Source organism: Triticum dicoccoides, chromosome 2A, assembly GCF_002162155.2.
Source record: "Triticum dicoccoides isolate Atlit2015 ecotype Zavitan chromosome 2A, WEW_v2.0, whole genome shotgun sequence".
Lineage (NCBI taxonomy): Eukaryota > Viridiplantae > Streptophyta > Magnoliopsida > Poales > Poaceae > Triticum > Triticum dicoccoides.
Window position 1 is genome coordinate 672349380 of NC_041382.1, and position 16656 is coordinate 672366035.

Genomic DNA, 16656 nt, shown 5'->3' on the forward strand with positions numbered 1-16656 from the left:
TCACGGAGGGGGGGAAAGAGGAAGGGGGGCCGGCCCCCTCTCCTTGTCCTATTCGGACCAAGGGAGGGGAGGGGCGCGCGGCCCATCTCTGGCTGCCTCTTCTCTTTTCCACTAAGGCCCACTAAGGCCCATATATCTCCCGGGGGGTTCCGATAACCTCCCGGTACTCCGGTAAAATCCCGATTTCACCCGGAACACTTTCGATATCCAAACATAGGCTTACAATATATCAATCTTTATGTCTCGACCATTTCGAGACTCCTCGTCATGTACGTGATCACATCCGGGACTCCAAACAACCTTCGGTACATCAAAACGTATAAACTCATAATGTAACTGTCATCGAAACCTTAAGCGTGCGGACCCTACGGGTTCGAGAACAATGTAGACATGACCGAGACATGTCTCCGGTCAATAACCAATAGCGGGACCTGGATGCCCATATTGGTTCCTACATATTCTACGAAGATCTTTATCGGTCAGACCGCATAAAAACATACGTTGTTCCCTTTGTCATCGGTATGTTACTTGCCCGAGATTCGATCGTCGGTATCCAATACCTAGTTCAATCTCATTACCGGCAAGTCTCTTTACTCGTTCCATAATACATCATCCCGCAACTAACTCATTAGTTGCAATGCTTGCAAGGCTTAAGTGATGTGCATTACCGAGAGGGCCCAGAGATACCTCTCCGACGATCGGAGTGACAAATCCTAATCTCGAAATACGTCAACCCAACATGTACCTTTGGAGACACCTGTAGAGCACCTTTATAATCACCCAGTTACGTTGTGACGTTTGGTAGCACACAAAGTGTTCCTCCGGCACACGGAAGTTACATAATCTCATAGTCATAGGAACATGTATAAGTCATGAAGAAAGCAATAGCAACATACTAAACGATCGGGTGCTAAGCTAGTGGAATGGGTCATGTCAATCAGATCATTCAACTAATTATGTGATCCCTTTAATCAAATAACAACTCTTTGTCCATGGTCAGGAAACATAACCATCTTTGATTAACGAGCTAGTCAAGTAGAGGCATACTAGTGACACTCTGTTTGTCTATGTATTCACACATGTATTATGTTTCCGGTTAATACAATTCTAGCATGAAAAATAAACTTTTATCATGATATAACGAAATAAATAATAACTTTATTATTGCCTCTAGGGCATATTTCCTTCAGGCTGGAGCAAGAAGACCAAAGGGTTAAGAAGCACTACGGCCGTTGGATGGACATCGTACGGTCACTGGAGCTAGAATCGTTCATATTGACTAAAGTTGACAAAGCCCCCGTACCAGTCAACTTAGTAGGCCCACAAGTCAGCCTCCCACCATGGTGGGTCCCAGCTAGCAGGGGAGTATTCATTTTTTTTGTGCGTAATAAGGAGGCACTTCCGGTGGGTCCGAGCTAACAGCGGGGGGAACGTTTTTTCACGAAATACACTGGCCCGTCCGGTGGGTCCCAGCAGTTAGGGGGAAATGTTTTTTTTGTGAAATAAGGTGGCCCGTCCAGTGGGACCCTGCTATCAGGTGGAGGAATAATTATTTTGCGCGTAATAAGGAGCCACTTCCTTGCGGCCGCCTGGACCCAGCTGTCAGCCTGTCCACGTACAGTACTCTTCCGATGGAAGTCGGTCGTTGACCACGTTGACCACGCCACGTCGAGAGCACCAGGGCGGTGGTCTAGACGACGGCGAGGCCTAGGAAGGGGACGACGCGGAGCCGGGGAAGACACAGCAGTGGAAGCCCGCGCGAAGAGGAGTACAAGGGTTCACTAGTTTGGCTGCGGTGTGAGGCTACCGTCGCCGCAGAATAACAGGGGTGTGGGTGAGTAGAGGGATGACCTGGCCAGTGGTGGGAGTAGTACGGGGAGGTGAGGCCTCCACGGCATCACAGCTGGCCACGGGAGGCAGGAGCACGCGACACGACCGGTGCTGCTTTGGGCGGCTGGGGCAAGAAGACCAGAGGTTGAAGAAGCACTACGACCGGTGGATGGACATCGTACGATCACTGCAGCTAGAATCGTTTATATTGACTAAGTTGACAAATCCCTTGGTATGCGTCAACTTAGTAGGCCCACAGCTCGGATTTGGCAGAGAACATATAGTCCATTTACGATTTGTAAGAATGTACAACCCATTTTTTAATTCTAATGGAATTTACTACAGCCCATTTACAGTTTGTTAAAAGTACGGCCCAACTTCTAGCTAGGACAATGATTAATAATTTCAAACAACCGCTCAAAACAGAATTAAAAAAATCCCACATTTTGATGGGATCCGAAATATTTTTATCCGAATACTCTAGTCAGGTCAAATATAATTTCAAAATAAAGTTGTATTACGTTAAAATCCCATGAAATATTGCGCGTGCAACAAGTAATGAAATTAAAATTTTCAAATTCCAAAAATAATATGTTTTTCAAACTAATTACGTGTTTGGTGCATAGTGATTGTCCAGTTATTATAATTACATCCCATTTATTATTTCTTAAAGTCCATTTTCTTGTTAAGCCTAATGCATACCTCCTAGGAAAGTTTGCAGCCCAGCGGGACGGAGAATAACAAGTTGACCTGGATATTGTGTACAACTGTCGGCCCAGTTGCATTGCTGATGTTGAAAAAAAGGCCTATGTAGTACAGTACAACCTAACATGGTTACTCAACCCATATTCAGCGACGCCGGAAAGGCCCAAACAAGGCTTCTGTACAATTTTTTGAAGTCACTGAGCTCAATTAATAACTTAAGAAAAAAGTTAGATTACAGTAGAACCTAATTAAAAGCTGTCACGAGCAAATAAATAATTCAACAGGTCCCACTTGTGTGTCTGCGTGTGTGTGTGTGAGAGAGAGAGAGAGAGACCCATCGGTCGATGCTCGTAAATACATCTTTCCGCCATATGCATTGCTGATGCTCAGTAAAAAGTTATATAGTTAACACAATCATATAGAACATCATAGCACACTGAACTTGCATACAAAAATTTCACCCAGGCGGCACAATCAGGATGGAAGCAGTGGATCACTACGGGAAGGGCTATGTTGAAACCAACGAAGTCGTACATAACGGTTCATCATCATTATCAATGACAGGGAAATATCTTGAATGTTGTGCAAAGAAAACAGACAGACAACATAATAAGTTCTGCTAGCACATTAAGTTGGTGTACAACCCTTTCTAAAAAAGTTCAGGTACAAAATTGGAACAGGTCACAATCAAATGTATTGGTATATCAGTGCTTCACACCCATAGCTCGGATTTAACTAGTACTCCCTCCGTCCGGGAAAAGTTGTCCACAGGGCAGTGTATTTTTTTTGCAAAAAAAATCACAGAGTTTTAAACACGTCACAAAGAAGTCCATCTCCTTCCTTCCTCCTCCCCCGTCGCCCGCGTCTTGCAGCCATTGCCGGCTACCCACCTGCGCCGCCTCCCGCCTGGATCTGCGACGCGACCAACACCACAACCGTGGCCCAACCCGCGACCAACAACAGCGCCGCCGCCCGCTTGCACCTGTGCCGCGGCTTACCACCTGCACCGCCCGCCCTGAAGGCGACCTGCGCCGGCGCCCTCCTCGAGCTACGCCGCCGGCCCCGTTGAAGGTCGCCGCCCATGTTCACCCACCTTCGCCGCCCACCTGCGCCTCTGATTTCGTCTGCTTCGGCCGCCGGCGCCGTGGACAATTCCGGCCACTCCCGCCTCTCATGCTGCTACTAGTGGACGACGCCGGCGCCGTGGACCTCTGATGCTGCTTTTGCCTTTTCCCCTGCCTCGCCTCTGCTGCCACTCCCGCCTGTGCTGGTGAGTCTGCCCCGCCCGCCTCTGCTACTGCTGCTGTTCAATTTGTTGTTGTGAGTCTGAATTTGTTGTTCTCAATACAGGCGGAGAAAATTCAGTCAGGGGATACAAAGCTAGAGAAATAATCCAGGACAAAGGTTGTACACTGCTGCTAAATGATGAATAGATTATAGTGAAAATGTAATTTGATGCCATCAAATTGGTTGATACTCTTGGCATTCTTGGAGATCCGCTAGTTTTTGGAAGTTTTTCTTGCTACAGTTAACTGAAAATGTCCAGTGTTCCAATACTGTAGAGAAACTACAGTGCCTGTAATTCAGTTATAACTCCTTTACTGAAACTGTAGTGTTTGCTAAAACTGAGATGTAAACTAAAGGAGTTTGTGATTTGTAGAAGCTGTAGCATACTCCAACAAGTGATAAATGCACTCAAAAGTTCACTGAGAAAATGCAGAGGCTGCTCACTTGTTACTGAAAGTTTTCTGGAGTGATAAATGCACGCAAAAGAAGTTCAATTAACTATTACTGTTGCTGTATGAATTCCAACCAGGTCAATTTGTTGTCAATTACTCTGTAATACTCAACCAGGTTTATGCAAAATGAAGATCAACCATGTTTATTTGGATTTATTTGAATCATTTGAATTTATTTGCTTTATTTGGATTTATACACCATTTGTCCAATTGCAAACATACCTAAAGTTTCCAATTGTCCAATTTCAGTCATTCATTTACAGAGAGCTAAGCATAGCCGTGACTCTTCCCTAAATATTCCTATAGAATCAATTCAAGCAGCACAAAACTGAAAACTGAAAACTGCCACAACCCCTTAACTAAGAGTTGATAAAAACATGTCCCTAAATTGGAATTATTTGAATTAGCTAGGTTTATTCTTCTTCATATACAGAAAAAGGTGAATATTGTTCGTCTACTAGTTACTTCAAATTTAGAACTGAATAAACACTTGTCATCTTCAGTAAACACTTGTAAATCTAGAGTGGTTTTAAACTTAGAGTGCACCAAGTACTAATATCCTTTGCCAGGCTACACACCATCTACTTGGAGTAGACAGCAAGATTCACAAAGACATGCACGCTTCACTAGACTTGTGAATGCTAGCAAAGTGATAAGTAAAAACTTGGATGTTCTCAGAAATATAGCACCAGAGGACATTAAGTGAACTGGCTTGTATGCTAAAGGCAAGGAAATGCCACCTTCTTTTCTCTTCTAGCAGTTGATGAACTGGCCTGTATGCTGCAGCTACGCATAGGTTCTGCAGAAAATGCACCAAAAGAGTTACACACACGTGAAGTAAGTGGAAATCAACATTTAATCTCCACTTCTTTTCTTTTGGTAGTGAAATTCAATCTGAATTTTGTAAGCACAGAAAATGCACCAATACTGAACATTTATTCCCACCTCCACCACCATTTTGTCAGTTTCGACAGTGTGTGTGTATGGAGTAGTTTTGAAGGCAGTATAATTGTGCATCATGTAAACATTATGAGAATGATTAAGGGTTCAGCAATTAGATTATAATTATGACCAGAACAGAGGAACAAATATAATGGTTAGTTTTATGTAAAAAAATCAGAAATGGAGTTACTCACTTGAAGTTATTATAGTTACTCACTTGAACTTACTGTAGTAGTGGCCAAAATTCAGAAAAGTTACTAAACAGCAGAAGTAGTAGCCAAAATTCAAAGTACTAAAAAGATTCTACACTAAATATACAGTGTTATCCATGTTCTGTATCGTGGACATTTGAATTATTCAGAGAAGGATAATGCAAACTGATAAGTGTTACGCAAACTGAAAACTGATCCATGTTCTGTATCTAGGACACTAATTTTTGACATTTGAAGCTACATTTCAATTATTATGCCTCTGTCAATTATTGAATTATTCAGAATATTTAAATTATTCAGAGATCCATGTTCTATATCCAGGATAATGCAAAATGAAAAGTGTTAAAATGACCATGTGTTTTTTGGGGTCAAAATCTACATGTAAAACTGAAAATGAAAATAAAAATGGAGAATGTTGTGTCTCCCACTCACGCGCTAAAAAAAACTACGACACATTTTTTATCTGTTTGCATAGGTCCCAACTATCAGGAAGGATGGGCATGAACAGGTACGACTCATCAGTCTACCCGCATAGCCTTTTCGTTTAGTCTACCTAGCCGTCTAATCAACTGCCTGCACGCCACTTCTCCCATTTACTTCTCCATCGGGAATCGATTCTCCTCGGCTTCTTCACCTCCCCTTTGTCTTCATTTTCATCCAAACACCACTGCGTTCACATTGTTTTAACCTCTTTAAATAATCATCTACTACTTTAGTTAGACTAGCCATCTAATCCTAATTCTCCAAACCATAGCCCTCCATTCCAGCGGTTCCAAATGGCGGAAGAGATCGAGATGCAGGTTTTTAGCGTCCAACATGTCCTCGTCGAAGGCTTGATGCGCATAGTTGCCACCGTCACCGTCCACCCAAGGGTTGTTCGGCAGTGGATCAACAATGTATCCAACTCCCTCGAAAAGGTAGAGACGAGGGTCATCGGTCTCGACGCAGAGTACACGGAGCGTGCCCCTGGGAAGATCCAGCGCGCCGCCATCCTTCAGCTGTGCCACGAAGATGATGTTTTGGTGTACCACATCATACACTCGCCCTCCATACCACGTGAGCTTCACGATTTCTTGTCTCGGGAGGACGTATATTTCTGTGGGGAAGCCATCGAAGGGAACAAATAGAAGCTGGAGCCGTACAACCTTGATTTGAAAAGCATAGCCGACCTACAAACCAGAATCAAAATTCATGTAGAAGATTGTGATAAACAGACACCATCCCTATTCGACGTAGCAAATTTTGTGCTCGGTACAAATCTTCAAAAGGGTGACGAGACGGTGGCATTAAGGTCGTCTGGATGGGAGAATTATCCCTTGACGTACAAGCGGATAAAATATGCTGCCCTCGATGCCCGTGTGAGTTTCTAGATAGCTGCAAGGTCCAAAGAGCTTGTTGCGAAGTCGTCTCCCACAAAGAATGAGAAGAAGAAGAAGAAGAAGAAGAAGAAGAAGAAGAAAAAGAAGAAGAAGAAGAAGAAGAAGAAGAAGAAGAAGAAGAAGAAGAAGAAGAAGAAGAAGAAGAAGAAGAAGAAGAAGAAAAGGCTGCACCAGCAGGAGGGCATTATGGATGGATGAACTATTTCCTCTCTTGTAAAAAAAATTTATTCCCTCTCGGTGTATATTGATATAGATGGACTATTTAGATGGTGTGCATGTCTTTGGAACAAAGTAGTAGCGTGGGTCCGCTTGACTATAAGGAACTATTTATCCGCATATATAGCTTTCTCTGCTACTCCTACCAGTGATCGATATGCAGTGCATGTGTCCGCAGACATGACAGCTTGTGTGCATGACATGTGGGCCACCTAAAATGCGACGAGCATCAGGTTTCTACCACAGCCACCCGCGATTCCCACGATGCCGCTCGAACCCATGAAACCACACGTCCCCCGACCTGCGGCACACCCCTCTTGGGCCCACTGCCCCTCTGCCTACGGGAGCATTACATGTGGACCAGTCACCTATCGGGTCCACATGTTATTAACTCAAAGGTAGGTGTAGTAAGGCACTGAAGCTCAGTCCCGACGGCCCTGAGAGGGAAATGTAACTCCTGCGCCAGGGCTTGTGGTGCTCCCGCAGCACAAACTCGAGATTTGTTTCTTTACTATACATGCACGCAACGATTTAATGGACATTGTAATCTCAACATGTGATGGGGAGATCTAAATTTGAATTTGAAACTTATAAAACGGAAGGATTCAAAACAAATAAACTGGGAGAGAGGGAGTATATCGTAGGATGTGTCCCATACAAAATAAGTCCCCTGGTTTGTCACCGCGAAGATGCGGTTAGAAAGGAGCACAACGTCTTCCTACTCGTACGGCAACAAATCGGCCGCAGACAGCATGGTCCGCCTTTGACCGCCATGTGCAAGGTTCGTGCTATCTTATTCAGTCTCACCATGGTTCCATCGTACCAATTCATGCGGTGGCCCATTGCATGGCTGATCCCAATGTTGGACAAAGGTTCTACGGGAACGGTGTCACCATTGTAAATGTTGTGCAAATTGATGTTGGTACGCTCCTGTACATATGCAAGCCAATCTCCACTCACACTGAGCCTAACCTGTGAAATAGTGGGCAGGGGAGAATTAGGAAATGGACACGGAAGTAGTCTTTAGAATGTATTTACCACGTGATCAAACTCATCTTACCTGCTCATCGGAGGAAATCCGAGTGCCCCTCAACGTCGGTATCTCAAGGGGCGTCAACTTGCAACTACGGCCACGCCATGCTAGAGAGACCCCCAAGGAAACATCCTCGTGCGTTCCACGGAACATCAAGATGCATTTGTATGAGTAGTTTATCTTGTGAGAGAAAAGGATGAACGAGGGAAGGCCTCTAGAGATAGAGATGGACACTACTACTACCAATGTGCTGGACGTGCGTTGCAATGGATCCAAAGTAGTAGAATAATACTTTTTCACGTGCTTGAAATATAAACACTCTAGTTTTGATATACATGTGTCAACAGACATGACAGCTTGTCCATGGAAGTTGAACCACGATGACCATCATATTTCTTGTTTCTACCACTGCCACACCCACACGCGATTCCCACGACGCCGCTCCAACCCACGGCACGACGTCCCTGACGTGGACATGGATCCTATGACGTGGCTATCACTACCTTGCCCTGTCTTTCCTTCGCTGACAGGTGGGACCCACACTTATGGGTCCCACATGTCAGTGACAGAATGGTAGGATTGTTCGCGTCAGGGGATCCTCATCCCCCCGACGTGCCCCTCATCCCTCTCGGCCCCACCGCTCCTCTGCCTTTGTGTGCATGACATGCAGGCCAGCTGAACTGTGGCGACCATCAACTTTCTACCACAGACACACCCGATTGGACGCGGTTTGCCTGCTCCACTGCTGCGCTCCGATCCGTACTCCTGCACCATCGAGTGTATGTTGAGCGTGCGCGTGGATCACGCCATAGGGTTAATTGTATGTTGATAGGACTATGTATTGGAGGGCAAGAGTGACAGAAGCTTCAACCTAGCGTAGAAATTGATGCATACGAGATTGAAGGGGCACCAATATATCTTAATGTTATGGTTGGTTTTTACCTTAATGAACATTAGTAGTTGCGGATGCTTGCTAATAGTTCCAATCATAAGTGCATAGAATTCCAAGTAAGGGATGACATGCTAGCAGTGGCCTCTCCCACATGATACTTGCTATCGGTCTAGTAAAGTAGTCAATTGATTAAGGGGACAATTTCGCAACTCCTACCACCACTTTTCCACACTCGCTATATTTACTTTAGTTGCTTCTTTACCTTAACAGCCCCTAGTTTTATTTTCGTGCTCTTTACTTTCTTGCAAACCTATCCAACAATACCAGAAAGTACTTCTAGTTTCATACTTGTTCTAGGTAAAGCGAACATCTAGCGTGCGTAGAGTTGTATCGGTGGTCGATAGAACTTGAGGGAATATTTGTTCTACCTTTAGCTCCTCATTGGGTTCGACACTCTTACTTATCGAAAACTGTTGCGGTCCCCTATACTTGTGGGTTATCAAGACCTTTTTCTGGCGCCGTTGCCGGGGAGCAATAGTGTGGGCTGAATATTCTCGTGTGTGCTTGTTTGCTTTATCACCAAGTAATTTTTATTTGATGTTCTTAGTTGTTTTCTATCTTTAGTTATGGGTAGGAAACGCAAACTACCAAAAAAATTAGTTGTACCTACTGAACCAATGGTTGAAGAACCAATCAAAATCTATCACACTGCTGAAGCTTATTACTTGGATCATCTTCGATCCCTATGTGCTCGTACTGAAACCCCAACTAGCTTAGTTGAGGGAAAATCCTTAGATCAGCATGCTTGTTATGTGCGACACCCTATATCTGAAAAAGGGAAACTATTATGGAGTCAAATTCAACGTTTGCAATGCTATGCTTGGAATTTATGTGAAATATATGATTTTACTTGTTGTTCTGAAAACCCTAAGAAACACCATCCCTATCAATGTGAGTTTAGTAATAATGGAATCATATCTTCGTATGCTAAGGGTGTTTATAATTACTATGATGTTCAACAAATTGAAGAATTTGTTGCTTTTAAGGGTGCTTCTAAAATTGCTTCTTTGGTTGAAAAGCATGATGATACTCTTCACAAATCTGAAATTTTTTCCATACTTGAATATTGTTATGAGAATTATGCTTCTAATGCTTATGTTAAACTATATACTTAGGACTACTCCGTTGTCCAAGAAGAGACTAATATTTTGCAGGAGTCTATGGAAGAAGAAATTGATGAAACTGTGAGCTCATTGGATGAAAAAGATGAGGAGGAGAGCGAAGAACAAAAGGAGGAAGAGCAGATTGATCACCCGTGCCCACCTTCTAATGAGAGTAACTCTTCAACTCATACATTGCTTAATTCCCATTCGTGCTTACCGAAAGATGATTGCTATGATGACTGTTATGATCCCATGGATTCTCTTGAAATATCCCTTTTTGATGATGCTTGTTATGCTTGTGGCCAAGATGCCAATATGAATTATGCTTATGGAGATGAACTTGTATAGTTCCTTATGTTAAACATGAAATTGTTGCTATTGCACTCACACATGATAGTCCTATTATCTTTTTGAATTCTCCCGATTGTACTATATCGGAGAAGTTTGCACTTATTAAGGATTATATTGATGGGTTGCCTTTTACCGTTGCACATGATGATTTCGATAAATATAATATGCATGTGCTTGCTGCTCCTACTTGCAATTATTATGAGAGAGGAACTATATCTCCACCTCTCTATGTTTCCAACATGATAAAATTGCAAGAAACTGTTTATACTATGCATTGGCCTTTACTAGGTGTGCATGAATTGTTCTTTTATGACATGCCGATGCATAGGAAGAGAGTAGACTTCGTCATTGCTTGATATATGTTGCTTTGTGCTCACTACTAAATTACAAATCATTGTTAATTAAAATTGGCTTTGATATACCTTGGGATCCGGGTGGATTCACTACTTGAGCACTATATGCCTAGCTTAATGGCTTTAAAGAAAGCGCTGCCAGGGAGACAAGCCAGAAGTTTTAGAGAGTCATTTATTTCTGTTGAGTGATTTCATATAGTTTAAAAAAAACAAAAATAAAGAGGGGAACCCAAAACTTTTCAAAAAGGAAAGTGAAAGTGAGAAAGACAAGCATTGTTGAAGTGGGAGAGCTCCTTGAACTTTGTTCATACTCACGGCAACTTTGTGAATCTTGATTACAGAAACTTTTCAACAAAAATAATTATCCCCTTGTACAATTCCATTGTATTATAAAAATAATGTGCCAAGGTTTTCCTTTAGGATGTTTACGGTGCTTGTTGGTTTGTGCGGTGCAGGACAGAAACTTTGGCTGTAGCGCATGAATTTTAATTTTTACTGGAACGTCAAATGGTTCTGATTCTTTTTGCACTGTCTTCCTATACAAATTTTTTATTTTTCCTAATTTTGGTAGAATTTTTCAAGTATCATAAGTATGGTGAATGTTCAGATTATTACAGACTGTTCTGTTTTAGACAGATTCTGTTTTTGATGCATAGTTTGCTTGTTTTGATGAAACTATCAATTTATATTAGTGGATTAATCCATGAAAAAGTTATATTACAGTAGACACAATGCAAAAACAAAATATGAATTGGTTTGCAACAGTACCTAGAGTAGTGATTTGCTTTCTTATACTAACGGATCTTACCGAGTTTTCTGTTGAAGTTTTGTGTGGATGAAGTGTTCGATGATTGAGAAGGTCTCGATATGAGAAGAAGGAAGAGAGGCAAGAGCTCAAGCTTGGGGATGGCCGAGGCACCCCAAGTAAATATTCAAGGAGACTCAAGCGTCTAATCTTGGGGATGGTGGGGAGGCAGCCCCTCTTTCTGCAACAAGTATCGGTATGTTTTCGGATTCGTTTCGTTCATGCGATATATGCAATCTTGGAGCGTCTTTTGCATTTAGTTTTCATTTTTCTTTTATGCACCATGCTGGTATGAGATAGTCCTTTGTTGATTTATAGAATGCTCTTTGCACTTCACTTATATCTTTTGAGTATGGCTTTATAGAATGCTTCATGTGCTTCACTTATATCATTTGAAGTTTGGATTGCCTGTTTCTCTTTACATAGACAACCGCCATTTGTAGAATGCTCTTTTGCTTCACTTATATTTGTTAGAGCGTGGGCATATCTTTTGTAGAAAGAACTAAACTCTCTTGCTTCACTTATATCTATTTAGAGAGATGACAGGAATTGGTCATTCACATGGTTAGTCATAAAATCCTACATAAAACTTGTAGATCACTGAATATGATATGTTTGATTCCTTGCAATAGTTTTGCGATATAAAGATGGTGATATTAGAGTCATGCTAGTGGGTAGTTGTGGATTAGTAGAAATACTTGTGTTGAGGTTTTTGATTCCCGTAGCATGCACGTATGGTGAACCGTTATGTGATGAAGTCGGAGCATGATTTATTTGTTGATTGTCTTCCTTATGAGTGGCGGTCGGGGACGAGCGATGGTCTTTTCCTACCAATATATCCCCCTAGGAGCATGCGCGTAGTACTTTGTTTCGATGACTAATAAATTTTTGCAATAAATATGTGAGTTCTTTATGACTAATGTTGAGTCCATGGATTATACGCACTCTCACCCTTCCACCATTGCTAGCCTCTCTAGTACCGCGCAACTTTCGCCGGTACCATAAACCCATCATATACCTTCCTCAAAACAGCCACCATACCTACCTATTTTGGCATTTCCATAGCCATTCCGAGATATATTGCCATGCAACTTCCATCATCATCATATACATGACTTGAGCGTTCATTGTCATATTGCTTTGCATGATCGTAAGATAGCTAGCATGATGTTTTCATGGCTTGTCCGTTTTTTGATATCATTGCTATGCTAGACCATTGCACATCCCGGTACACCGCCGGAGGCATTCATATAGAGTCATATCTTTGTTCTAGATATCGAGTTGTAATATTGAGATGTAAGTAAATAAAAGTGTGATGATCATCATTATTAGAGCATTGCCCCAGTGAGGAAAGGATGATGGAGACTATGATTCCCCCACAAGTCGGGATGAGCCTCCGGACTTTACAAAAAAATAAAAGAGGCCAAAGAAGCCTAAATATAAAAAAAAGAGGCCAAAGAAACCCACCAAATATATATATATATATATATATAGAGAGAGAGAGAGAGAGAGAGAGAGAGAGAAAAAGAGAGAAGGGGCAATGTTACTATCCTTTTACCACACTTGTGCTTCAAAGTAGCACCATGTTCTTCATATAGAGAGTCTCTTGAGTTATCACTTTCATATACTAGTGGGAATTTTCATTATAGAACTTGGCTTGTATATTCCAACGATGGGCTTCCTCAAATGCCCTAGGTCTTCATGAGCAAGCAAGTTGGATGCACAGCCACTTAGTTTCAGTTAGAGCTTTCATACACTTATGGCTCTAGTGCATCCGTTGCATGGAAATCCCTACTCACTCACATTGATATCTATTGATGGGCATCTCCATAGCCCATTGATACGCCTAGTTGATGTGAGACTATCTTCTCCTTTTTGTCTCCTCCACCATCATATTCTATTCCACCTATAGTGCTATGTCCATGGCTCACGCTCATGTATTGCGTGAAAGTTGAAAAGGTTTGAGAACGTCAAAAGTATGAAACAATTGCTTGGCTTGTCATCGGGGTTGTGCATGATGTGAATATTTTGTGTGGTGAAGATGGAGCATAGCCAGACTATATGATTTTGTAGGGATAACTTTCTTTGGCCATGTTATTTTGAAAAGACATGATTGCTTTATTAGTATGCTTGAAGTATTATTGTCTTAATGTCAAAGGATAGACTATTGCTTTGAATCACTCATGTCTTAATATTCATGCCATGATTAGACATATGATCAAGATTATGCTAGGTAGCATTCCACATCAAAAAATATCTTTTTTATCATTTACCTACTCGAGGACGAGGAGGAATTAAGCTTGGGGATGCTGATACGTCTCCGTCGTATCTATAATTTTTGATTGTTCCATGCCAATATTATTCAACTTTCATATACTTTTTGGCAACTTTTTATATTATTTTTGGGACTAACATATTGATCCAGTGCCCAGTGCCAGTTCCTGTCTGTTGCATGTTTTTGGTTTCGCAAAATATCCATATCAAACGGAGTCCAAACGGGATAAAAATGGACAGAGCTTATTTTTGGAAAATATGGAAAATTTGGAAGGAAAATCAACGCGAACCAGTGCCCGAGGTGGTTACGTGGCAGGGGGCGCCCCCCCTAGGGCGCGCCCTCTACCCTCGTGAGCCCACCGTAAGGCGGTTGACGCTCTTCTTTTGCCGCAAGAAAGCTAATATTCGGAAAAAAAATCACGGCGAAGGTTTCAGGCCAATCGGAGTTTTGGATCTCCATATATATACGAAAAGGTGAAACAGAGCCAGATGAGAACGCAGAACCAGAGAGAAACAGATAGATAGATCCAATCTCGGAGGGGCTCTCGCCCCTCCCATGCCATGGAGGCCAAGGACCAGAGGGGAAACCCTTCTCCCATCTAGGGAGGAGGTCAAGGAAGAAGAGGAAGAAGGGGGCCCCTCTCCCCCTCTCCTCCGGTGGTGCCGGAACGCCGCCGTGGCCATCATCATCATCACCGCGATCTTCACCAACACCTCCGCCATCTTCACCAACATCTCCATCACCTTCCCCCCTCTATCTACAGCGGTCCACTCTCCCGCAACCCGCTGTACCCTCTACTTGAACATGGTGCTTTATGCTTCATATTATTATCCAATGATGTGTTGCCATCCTATGATGTCTGAGTAGATTTTCGTTGTCCTATCGGTGGTTGATGAATTGCTATGATTGATTTAATTTTCTTGTGGTTATGTTGCTGTCCTTTGGTGCCCATCATATGAGCGCACGCGTGGATCACACCATAGGGTTAGTTGTATGTTGATAGGACTATGTATTGGAGAGCAAGAGTGACAGAAGCTTCAACCTAGCATAGAAATTGATGCATACGGGATTGAAGGGGGACCAATATATCTTAATGCTATGGTTGGGTTTTACCTTAATGAACATTAGTAGTTGCGGAAGCTTGCTAATAGTTCCAATCATAAGTGCATAGAATTCCAAGTAAGGGATGACATGCTAGCAGTGGCCTCTCCCACATGATACTTGTTATCGGTCTAGTAAAGTAGTCCATTGCTTAAGGGGACAATTTTGCAACTCCTACCACCACTTTTCCACACTCGCTATATTTAATTTAGTTGCTTCTTTACCTTAACAGCCCCTAGTTTTATTTTCGTGCTCTTTACTTTCTTGCAAACCTATCCAACAACACCTACAAAGTACTTCTAGTTTCATACTTGTTCTAGGTAAAGCGAACGTCTAGCGTGCGTAGAGTTGTATCGGTGGTCGATAGAACTTGAGGGAATATTTGTTCTACCTTTAGCTCCTCATTGGGTTCGACACTCTTATCAAAAACTATTGTGATCCCCTATACTTGTGGGTTATCAAGATGGGCCAATCGCATTTAAGGTCCGCATGTCATTGACTCATAGGCCGGGCACTAAGCCACTGAAGTTCGGTCCCGTGGGCCCCGAGAGGGAAATGCAACTCCTGCGGCAGGCCTTGTGGTGCTCCCGCAGTACGAGCTCATGCCAAAACTGGAATTTGTTTCTTACTACTACCAACTAGTACTAGTAAGGTACACGTGCATTGCACGCATGAGATTCTGGTGGTTTGTGCATTATGCTTCTACATGTGGAGCTTTTTGGATTCTAACATCTGGCAAAATCTAGTGGAATGTAAGGTTAGGCAAGTTTGATTAATTTAGGTGAGTGTTTGGTTCAAGCCACACCTTAGGCAAGCCACACTAAGGCCCCACATGACATACACACAAAAAATGTGGCAAGATTCCCTTAGGCTTGCCAACTTGTTTCTCTCGTTTTGAAGAACTAATAACTTTGCCTAAGCTTAGTTGTGGAAAAGTTAGTCATGAATTAAGTTCAACCATGGAGTCTTCTAGATTATACATGTGGCAGAATATGGTGGATGATATCCAACGGCTAGTAGTGCTCGGATTTGCCATCTTTGTACCGTCGGATTGGCTTCATCCAAAGACCAACTTTCAAAGTTTTTCACACACTATATAGGGGGTATAGATATAGATGTGCCGGTCCGTTGCAATGGATCCAAAGTATATATATATATATATATATATATATATATATATATATATATATATATATATATATATATATATATATATATATATATATATATCTATATCTATTTAGTGGAGTGCACTCTAAACACATTATCTATTTATTTTTTTCTAACCTTCCATAGCCATGCAACCAAGCCACATAAGCTTCATGGGTACCCCCCACATCATATTATTCATACTACGTTGATTGAAAAAAAAGATAAATCACCCAAAACAAGATCTTCCCGTTTTATGTTCCTATGATCTTGTGTCGTGCACGTACCTACTAGCTGTATAGTGGTAGTACTAGTAATATAGTATTAGGAGTACAAACTTGGTACTAGTAGGAGTAGTACTAGTACGGAATGCTCCTACTCTATCAACGAGCCCCGTCTGACAACAAATTTCTTGGCTTCCGTGCTACAGCTAGATCTTCCCCTAGTTTCTGTTTTCCAACCCGGTGGTGGGTGGGGTGTCGGTTTACTCAACGGCGGTCCCACATGAAAG